Below are 9702 nucleotides of genomic sequence, written 5' to 3'. Positions count from 1 at the left end.
TGAATGCCATGCCTCTAGGAGTTCCCTGGCTGTTCTCTGTCTGGCTTGCCCTATGATAGTAGTGTTGTCCCAGTCGAGTTCATGTTGCTTGTTGTCTGCGTGTGTGACACACGCAGACAACAAGCAACATGAATTCGACTGGGACAACACTACTATCATAGGGCAAGCCAGACAGAGAAACAGCCAGGGAATTCCTAGAAGCATGCATTCATCCACAAACTCCATCAACAAACACATCGACCTGGACCCAATATACCAACCACTACAGCGGACAGCTGAAACTGACAACCGGAAGCGGCAGGGACAGACCACTATAAACACCGGAGGAAACATCAAAGAAGTGCTTCGCAGGACGCTCCCAAGCACTGATGATGTCGCCTAGCCAGGGGACGAAACGTTTGCAACAAAAACTTCCAGCTCGGCGAACAGAACCACAACAACGAGCACCCGAGCTACAAATCTTCGCACAAACTTTGTATTGTGGCCTCTGACAGTAGGTGGCGATGGTAGTGGGCGTACAGCAAAGCAGGGATACTGATCAGTCCCTCAGGGCCCATTCCTGGGTGGTCTTTGGCAAGTTGAAGGAGCAGAACTAGATTGCATTAGGCAAGACAAAAAACTAAATAAGGAGCAGAAGGCCAGGATTTGCGAGAAGAGGGACCTTCCAAATGATGACTACAGATGCAGGAAGGGGAATTAAAGCTGACAGGTTGGATGCTTAGTGAGTGGGACATCAGCAACCCTCTACTGGAGAGGCACCTGTACAGAGAGAGCAAGAGAGAGGGGGATGTGGGGAATTGGGGCTTTAGCCAGGTCTTGGGGACAGAGCTCCATTAGACATTGGGAAGCTAGGGACAGAGGATGGTAAAGGGCAAAGCCATCCTAATGGTGATTGAGAGCTGGGGAGTAGCAGCGAAGCCCACAAACAGCTGCAGGAGACCAAAAGGTGGGCTATCTGAGTTAACCGAGATGAAAAATGAATAGTAATACTTGGAAATGAACATACTAACCATATTGGACCTCCAGTAAGCAAGATGGCTTGGACAAGTATGTCATTCACAAGTTTTAGGAGTTTCTTTTTAATTGGGCAACCCTTAAGTTTTGAGTGGCCATGAGGAAGAAACATTGTGTCTAGAAGACAATGTAAATGGTGTTATGCAGTCATGGGAAATTCACAACAGGATCTCCACCAACTGAACACTGCCACTCAGCTGATTGAGGATCAGTGATAAGCTCTACAACTTGGGGACCTGGAATATTGGGTGAATATTCCTCTCCATTACGCTTTTCCTTTAATCTCTGTAAAGATTTGTTGTTAATAGAATAAAGAATTCCCGATGAATTACAAAAATGGGAATTACTGGAGAAACTCAGTAGGTCTGGCAGCACCAATGGAAGGAAAAGCAGGGATAATATTTCCAGTTCAGTGATGCTTCACAATCTTTGTGTTATCTTTGTGTGGAAAGCACCTGTACACAGTGACAGCAAGTAACCTCAGAGACTGGCATCTAGTTGATCCTTACTTACAGACAGAGATAAGTGCTTAATGGAAATAAGTTCTAAGGATTGAATTTCAGAGATCAAAGATGCCCAGGCACAAACAGAACTGCTTGAAGCTGTGAATATTTAAACACAGGAGAGGAGTCAGATAATGAACAACTTCAAAAAATGTTGATGATGGGTTAAATCTTCGCAGGCTGCAGAACTGTCAGGGAGAGAAGTAGTACCATGTTGAGAGTCTCACAGTTTCTCACTCCTATAATTAAAGATTAATTTTGATGCATGATTAAATCTTATCTGAAAATAAATTGGGTATGGTTCCAAATGAAAATGTCAGAGAGAAATATCAGTCCAGTTTAATGGCTGGGATTTTACACTCAGCCCCAGGGTAGGATGATATCAAACATGGCATGCCAATTGCCTGCTTGCCCACCCAGGTATTTTGATGCAGTCGGGTAAACTGTGGCTGCCTCACTCCTCTGTGGCTCACAGAATTGTAATGGCATCGAAGGATGTCATTCAGTTCTATTCTATTCTCACCCGCTCTTCAAGCAAGCAAGATTACCCAGTACCAATCTCCTGTTCTCGTTTCCCCATACTGTTGCATGTTATCTCTATCCAAATGATCATCCAATGCCTTGAATGCTTCAATTGAACCTGACTGCACCACGTTTCGAGACAATGCACTCCATACACAGTGTGATTTTATAGACAATAGACAATAGACAATAGGTGCAGGAGTAGGCCATTCTGCCCTTCGAGCCTGCACCGCCATTCAACATGATCATGGCTGATCATCCTTAATCAGTATCCTGTTCCTGCCTTATCTCCATAACCCTTGATTCCACTATCTTTGAGAGCTCTATCCAAGTCTTTCTTCAATGAATCCAGAGACTGGGCCTCCACTGCCCTCTGGGGCAGAGCATTCCACACAGCCACCACTCTCTGGGTGAAGACGTTTCTCCTCATCTCTGTCCTAAATGGTCTACCCCGTATTTTTATGCTGTGTCCTCTGATTCGGCACTCACCCATCAGCAGAAACATGTTTCCTGTTGCCAGAGTGTCCAATCCTTTCATAATCTTATACTATTTTGCTCGTTCTTGATGTTATATTGTGATAGGGGTTTTACACGGACGATGGTACGCAAATGGAATGAGCTGCCAGCGGAAGTTGAGGCGGGTACATTAACAACATTTAAAAGGCATTTAGGCAAATACATGGATAGGAAAGGTTTGGAAGGTTATGGCGAAAATGAGGACTGCAGATGCTGGAGATCAGAATCGATGATGGCCTTGTGCCTGAAATGTCGACTCTCCTGCTCCTCGGATGCTGCCTGACCTGCCATGACTTTCCAATGTCACACTTTTCAACTTAGAAGGTTATAGGCGAGGTGCAGGGAAATGGTGTTAGTGTGGGTGGACATTTTGGTCAGCATGGACCAGTTTGGGCCAAAGGGCCTGTCTCTGTGCTGTAAGACTCGATGATTTCACGTAGTTTCTTAAATAAATAATACAGTTTTGCAAATAGGGGCCTTGAGTTGTCTTCTTATTAATGATAAGAATGTGTTATTTGCAAAGTCCCCTTAAATATGACGGAACATTTGGGGGCAGGAGCATTGTCGAATAAGATTTGATGCTGAGCTGTTGAAGCTTGGTCAGACAGGTAGGTTTCAAGGAGGGTCTTAAAGGAGGAAAAAGGGGTCGCGAGACAAAGAGGTATCAGGAGGCAATTCCAGAATATGGGAGTTGAAGGCACGACCACGAAAATGGTGGAATAAATAAAATCAAAAAAGCTCAAGAAGCCAGAATTAAAATGAATACAGGTATTTTAGAGGGTTGTGGGGAGGCAGAAGGTTAGAGAGATAGGGGAATCTGAAGCACAAAGCAACTTGGAATTTCACGTTGAGGATTCTCTCAGGTTAACATGCAGGTTCAGTCAGCCGTTAAGAAGGCAAATGCAATGTTAGCATTAATTTCAAGAGGGTTAGATTGCAAGAACAAAAATGTTCTGCTGAGGGAATATAAGGCTCTGCTCATACTATATTTGGTATATTGTGTGTTGTTTTGGACACTATATATCAAGAAAAATGTGTTGGCATTGGATGGGATTCAGAATAATGATTCCATGGATGAAGGGCTTGTCATGTCAGGAACGGTTGAGGACTCTGGGTCAGTACTCAGTGGAATTTAGAAGGATGAGAGGAATCTGATGGGAACTTACAGAATACTGAGAGGCCTGGATACAGTGGATGTGGAGAAGATGTTTCCACTAGTAGGAGAGACAAGGACCTGAGGCACAGCCTCAGAGTGAAGGGATGGCCCTTTAGAACAGAATTTAGGAGGAATATCATCAGCCATGGTTGAAAAACATATCAGCCATGATTGAATGGCAGAACAGACTTGATGGGCTGAATAATCTAATCCTGCTCCTTTATATTAGGGTCTTGTAAGCTTATGGAAGAGGCATGGCCATTGAGTGATTTGAAAAACAATGATGAGAATTTCGAAAACCGAACTATTGTTTGGATGGGAACCAAAAGTTCACAGCGGTTACAGGGAAAGGGCAGGAAGGTGAACGGGAAGAATAAGCACAGTCACTCAGTGGTTAGCACTGCTGCCTCACAGCACCAGGGATCCAGGTTTGATTCCACCCTTGGGTGACAGTCTGTGTGAAGTTTGCACATTCTCCCTGTGTCTGTGGGAATTTCTTCCCAGTCCTCTGGTTGTGAACTGATTTGGAACAATTGCTCGGAATACATACCTTATTCTGTGGACTGAATGGAAAACATTGGACTATTTGGAGGAGACTATTTGATGGTTTGCCAGGCAATCCTGGCCAAACTGAGTTTCTCTGTCAAATACCTAGGGGAGGGCAGAATGTTAAGAAGAACTGATCACCAGAGAGCAGGTTATTACTGAGCAGGTAGTACTGTTGATGTCACCTTCTGTCACATGACTGATGATCAAGAGTAGCCTAGTGGGACAGGAATTGGCCAGATTAGATTTGTCCCTTTTATTGTGTGTACGGGACATAGCTAGGCAATTTTCCATATTGTCATCTGTTGTTATTGGAGTGGAAGAGTTTGATCAGGGGTATGGCAAGTTCTGGAGTACACGTGTTCAGCACGATTGCTGGAATGTTGTCAGGGCCCATAACATTTGCGGTATTCAGGGCTTCTAACCATCTCTTGATATCATGACTAAATAGAATTGGCTGGTGACTGGCATATGTGGTGCTGGGAACCTCTGGAGGAGGTCGAGATGGACCATCCACTGGGCACTTCAGCCTTATCTTCTGCACTGATGTGCTGGACTCTTCCATCATTGAGGATGGGGATAGTTGTGGAGCTTCTTACTCCAGTTACCCACCACCATGATGGTTGCAAACATGAAGATATTGTCTTATAAGGAAAGGCTAAGCAGGTTAACTAATCTCTTTGTGGAAAAGGATGAAAGATTCACATTGAAATACATAGGATTCTTAAGGGGTTTGACAGGTTAAATGCTGAGAGGACTTTTTTTCCCCTCGTGGGAAAGTCTAGCAGCAGAGGGCATCGTGTCAGAATTAAGGGGCACCAACTTAAGACTGAGATAAGGAGGAATCTCTTTTCAGAGAGTTGTGAAGCTTTGGGACTCCTTGCCACAGAGAGCTATAGGGAAGAGTCCTTGTGTATATCTAAGGCTGAGAGAGAGAGATTCTTGATCAGTCGGGGAATCGATGGTTACAGGGAAAGGGCAGAATGATGAACCTGAAGAATAGGCATGGTGGTTTAGTGGTCAGCACTGCTACCTCAGTGCAAGGTACTGGGTTCGATTCCACCCTCAGGAGAAGTTTGCACATTCTTCCTGTATCTGCAGGGATTTCTGCCAGGTACTCTGGTTTAGGATGGATTGGCCATGCTAAATTGTCCCCGTAATGTGCAGGCTATGTGGATTAGCCTTGGGAAATGCAGGGTTTTGGGTTGCTTTTCGGAGGGTTGGTATAAATTTAATGGGCTGAATGGACTGCTCCCACATTACAGGGATTTGATGAATGTCTGACCAGCCATGATCCTATTGAAGGTGGAGCAGGTTTGAGGTACTGAATGGTCAACTCTTGTTCCTATTCCCTTTCGTCTCATGTTCAATCATGGCTGGAAGTGGCAGGCCTGCAGAGCTTAGATCTGATCTATTGACTATGGAATCTTACTGGCTGCTAATGCTGTTTTGCATACAAGTAGCCCTGTGCTTCACCAGGTCAACACCTGATGTTTAAGTATGCTTGGTGCTGTCCCTGTTATGTCCCCTTGCACTTCTCATAATATTATTTATGATAAATGGAATATTTCTGAGTCCACTCAAGGAGGCAAGTGAAACAATTCTGCACAGTAGATATTAATGGAAATGACTGACCATTTTACTGTTTGAGTTCATGCATCTACACTAATGGTGTGACTGGTGCCATAGTGAGGCTTGAATATTAACCCCTTCTTTCTCTCACACCGTGGATAACGATCCCAGTGAGAGTCTGTGTCTCACCCTTACAGACTTTTTTCAGTGTTAAGCTATTTAGGATGCAGCTACTTTGCAATAAACATATTTTTTCTTGCCTGTCTTTTAAAATTCTTCTGTCAATTTATTTGAAATAATTTGTAAAGAAATGTGTTATAATATTTGGAGGTTGATCATTAGACTTTTTGCAATTTTCTGGAGAATTAAACAATCAATTAATTTTATGTTCTGTGCAAATAGTGTGAGTTATAAATTTTAACAACGTGATGATAATTGAAGATTAATTTGTATTTGGATAAGTCTCCACTGATAGTCTCATTCACATATTAAGTCAGGTTTTGCTCTCGTTCAACTGTGTGTAAATGGAAACTCGAGCAAACATTGCAGAATGAAATGTCTACCCAAGTGTTATTACAAAGCCGTATGGAGAATAAGAATAAGATGACTAATTCCAAAGTATTGATTGCATCAGGAAAAAAATAATATTTCATGATTCAAGGCTTGTGCAATGCAGATGAATATTATATTTTCAGTGAGATGTGAAATTGAAAAACAGACAAACTCTGACACTCGGCAAAAAGCACACAATCAAAGTTTCTGCTGAGCATCGGAACCATATTGAACACAAACCTAATTTAATTCCTCAGAAAACAGCCGTCAAAATATTCTTCTCCGAAGGCATTATGTTAACATTGGTAAGATTGTTGCTTAGCTACCAGATTGCAACTTATTCACAGTATTTTCAAATGTATTCTATTTCAGCTAAAACAATGAGGTTTTAAATTTAAATAGGAGTTTTAAAAGCTATTGTCACTAGACAGAAAAACAGTTTTGCAATTTTTATCGTGACTCTTCTGATCCTTTAAAAAAAATCTTTATTAAACTTCAAAAATTCAACTTTTAGACTATTTCTGATTGATTCAACACTTGGTTATATTTAAAACAAGCAAGTAACTTGTTCAGAGTTGTTAATACACACCTCTGTAGAGGATAGGATTTGAACCAGGGTCCCTACAACTGGTCAATAGTCATTTCAATATCTCCTTGATGTCCCAGTTGTGCACTCTCACTAGTTGAATTAGTTGTGGATCAGGAACAAAAAATAGAATTAACCAGCAAAGGCATGGACTCATAAAGCCCACCATATTTATGCTGACCAACCAGAGTAATCCCATTTACCTGCACTAGGGCCATAGTCTACAATACTGTGGCATTTTAAGTGCTCACCCAGATGGTTCTCCAATGTTGTAAGAGTATTTGCCTCCACCAGCCTCACCTGCCTCCACCAGCCTCCCTCTGGGTGAAAAATACTTTTACTCAGATCTCCTGTAAACCACTTAATCCTCACCTGAAACCTTTGCCTTATGGTCTTAGGCACATCTGGCATGGGAAAACAATTCCCATGATCTACCCTGCCTTTGTCTCTCATAATTTTGTACCCCTCAATCAGGGTCCCCCTTCCCTTGCACCCCCACCCCCCACCCCCTTCCCCACCCCTGGCCAGTCTTCTCTGCTCCAAGGAAAACAAACCCAGTCTATTCAGTCTCGCCTCTTAACCAAGACTCTCCACCTCAGTGAACATCCTGGTGAATCTCCTCTGCACCCTCTCCAGAACAATCACACCTTTCCAATAGTGTGATGATCAGAACTGCACATGGTATTCCATCTGTGGCCTAACTAATGTTTTATAGCGTTGCAACAAGACTTCCCTGCTCCTATATTCTATGATGAGGAGGTGCCGTTATTGAACTGAGATGGACAAAGTTAAAAGTCACACAACACCACTTTATAGTCCAACTTTCAGAGAGTTGCTCATTCATTATCAAGTTCTGGGATTTACATATTAATGAACCGAAACCTGCAACCCATTCTAAAAGATGAAAGACTTAACAGCAATCTCGGTTTGTTTCAATATATCGTTTCAGCTGCATGACACTGTGATCTTTTGCTATAATATCTGTGTCTTATGATTCTACTCCACAACCACCTGATGAAGGAACAGGATTTTTAACCTATATTCTAGGCCCAGCTAATGAAGACAAACATTCAGTATGCCTCCTTCACCACCCTGTCTACCTGTGCTGACACCATCAGATATCCATAGACTTATAAACCAAGGTCCCTTTGTTCCTCAGGATTCCCTAGCAACCCACTGTTCATTGTGTATGTCCTTCCCTTGTTAGACCTCCAAAAATGCATCACCTCGCACTTATCAGCATTAAATTCCCCCTGCCATTGCTCTGCCCAATTTGCCAGCTGATCAATATCAGACTGGAACCTAAGACCACCCTCTTCAGTTACAACATCAATTTTCATGTCATCGGCAAATCTTACAAATTATACCTTCTACATTCACATTCAAGTCGCTATTCTCAAGAATGTGATTACAGCTGTCGCGTGAAAAAGGATAGGCTCCCTTGTCTTTGAGAATGAGAGCTATTGATTAAAAGTAGTGCGTCACCCATTTAAAGCGGAAATGAGGAGAATTTCTCACAGAGGATTATGATTCTTTGGCACAAAAACAGGAATTGAGGAAAGTCTCAGCAGGTCTGGCAGTATCTGTGAAGAGAAATCACAGAATCCCGACAGTGTGGAACCAGGCCATTTGGCCCATCAAGTCCACACTGACCCTCTAAGGAGTATCCCACCCATACCCATTCCCCAGACTAATGCGCCTAACCTGCACATCTCTGAACACTATGGGCAATTTGGCTCAGCCAATTCACCACACCTGCATATCTTTAGACTGTGGGAGGACACTGCAAACTCTACATAGACAGTCACTCAAGGCTGGAATCGAACCCAGGTCTCTGGTGCTGTGAACCAGCAGGGTTAACCACTTGCCACTCCAAATTAGATTGAGTTTTTTATGTCCAGTGACCTTTCCTCAGAACTGGACTCAAAGTGTTAATTCTGATTTCTCTCCACAGATGCTGCCAGGCCTGCTGAGATCTTCACAACAATTTCTATTTTTGTTTCAGATTTCCAACATTAAGAAATTCATAAAGTCATAGAGATGTACAGCATGGAAACAGACCCTTCAGTCCAATCCGTCCATGCCGACCAGATATCCCAAACCAATCTAGAACCACTTGCCAGCACCCGGCCCATATCCCTCCAAACCCTTCCTATTCATATACCCATCCAAATGCCTCTTAAATGTTGCAATGGTACAAGCCTCCACCACATCCTCTGGCAGCTCATTCCATACACGTACCATCCTCTGCGTGAAAAAGTTGCTCCTTAGATCTCTTTTATATCTTTCCCCTCTCACCCTAAACCTATGCCCTCTAGTTCTGGACTCCCTGACCCCAGGGAAAAGACTTTGCCTATTTATCCTATCCATGCCCCTCATAATTTTGTAAACCTCTATAAGGTGACCCCTAGCCTCTGACGCTCCAGGGACAACAGCCCCAGCCTGTTCAGCCTCTCCCTATAGCTCAAATCCTCCAACCCTGGTAACATCCTTGTAAATCTTTTCTGAACCCTTTCAAGTTTCACAACATCTTTCTGATAGGAAGGAGACCAAAATTGCAAGCAATATTCCAACAGTGGCCTAACCAATGTCCTGTACAGCCGCAACATGACCTCCCAACTCCTGTACTCAATACTTGGACCAATAAAGGAAAGCATACCAAACACCTTCTTCACTATCCTATCTACCTGTGACTCCACTTTCAGGGAGCTATGAACCTGCACTCCAAGGTCTCT

This window comes from Chiloscyllium plagiosum, chromosome 15 (genome assembly GCF_004010195.1).
Source record: "Chiloscyllium plagiosum isolate BGI_BamShark_2017 chromosome 15, ASM401019v2, whole genome shotgun sequence".
Lineage (NCBI taxonomy): Eukaryota > Metazoa > Chordata > Chondrichthyes > Orectolobiformes > Hemiscylliidae > Chiloscyllium > Chiloscyllium plagiosum.
The sequence above is the reverse complement of the archived record's forward strand: the minus strand, read 5'-3'. Positions refer to the sequence as shown.